Below are 1,403 nucleotides of genomic sequence, written 5' to 3' on the forward strand. Positions count from 1 at the left end.
AAGCACACACACACAGCTACAGAGACAGAAACATACATTGACAGACACAGAGACACACACATATACAGACAGACATGCAGAGACACATACAGAGACAGAGAGAGAAACACACATAGACAGACACACACAGACAACACACGGAGACACAAACACACACATTTATGGAGACACTCACAAACACATACATGTACAAACACATACATGTACAAACACACACATACATACATATAAAGACACACACAGGCATACAAATACAGACACACAGATATTGCCGTGGACAGGAAATGTGAAGACTAATATAATTCCTTTTTCCTAAAATTAATGAAAACTTGATAGATTTTTAGGAATATGTCAGTTTACTGGAAATTTGTACATAATTTTAACTGGAGAGCTGTGCCTTTAACAAATTTGTGAACGAAACAAGTAAAAGTGGCCTGGTTAGTAGAACCAAAGGACAAAGACAATTTGAATCAATGAACCAGTGTTGGCCATCCCTGATATTTCCAGACTTTTCAAAATGGCAGTTGATGCTGGTGACTTGGGGCTGTGTGCTGCCTTGTTACAGGATGATGAATCAGGAATAGAGAAACCTGGGGCGGGTGTACTTCTCTCAGAAACAATGCCAGTCATTGGAAAAGTACTCTCCCAGAGAAAGTCTACATTGAAGTCTACATCCAACAAAGAACAATGAAACGCCTAAGTTACACTCATAATCCACTGGCCTTCATTGAAAAGTTTCAAATGAAGAATGCAATAGAGTCTTTTGTTGCAACAATTTCATGTAAAGATCATGCGCATTGCTGGAAAACTTATTATATTTGCTGATGTATTGTCCCAAGTGTCAAATGCTGGAATAACGAAAGGTTTAAGGAAGGGGACTATTATACTAGTGGGGAGATTTGCTAGAGCTGCTTCGGAGGATTTAAACTAGTAAGCGGCGTGGGACCCAGGGAGATAGTGAGGAAAGAGATCAGTCTGAGATTGATACATTTGGGAAAAGGAGTGAGTCAAACAGTCCAATCAGGCAGGAACAAAGTAGAGAATGAGGTAGGATTGACAAATTAAACGGCATTTATTTCAAAGCAAGATGCCTAACAGGTAAGGCAGATGGAGTCAGGGCATGGTTGGGAGCATGGGACTGGGATATCAGAGCAATTACAGAGACATGACTCAGGGATAAACAGGACTGGCAGCTTAATGTTCCAGGGAATAGGTGCTCGAGGAAGGATAGAACGTGTGGGGGCGGGAGGGCAAGACAGGAGAGGGGGTGGCAATTTTGATTAAGGGTAACATTACGGCTGCACTAAGGGAAGATATGTCTGGGAATACATCCAGGAAAGTAATTTGGGTGGGACTGAGAAATGAGAAAGCGATGATCACCTTATTGGGATTGTACCATGGAT

The sequence above is a fragment of the Rhincodon typus genome, chromosome 48 (assembly GCF_021869965.1).
Source record: "Rhincodon typus isolate 14 chromosome 48, sRhiTyp1.1, whole genome shotgun sequence".
NCBI lineage: Eukaryota > Metazoa > Chordata > Chondrichthyes > Orectolobiformes > Rhincodontidae > Rhincodon > Rhincodon typus.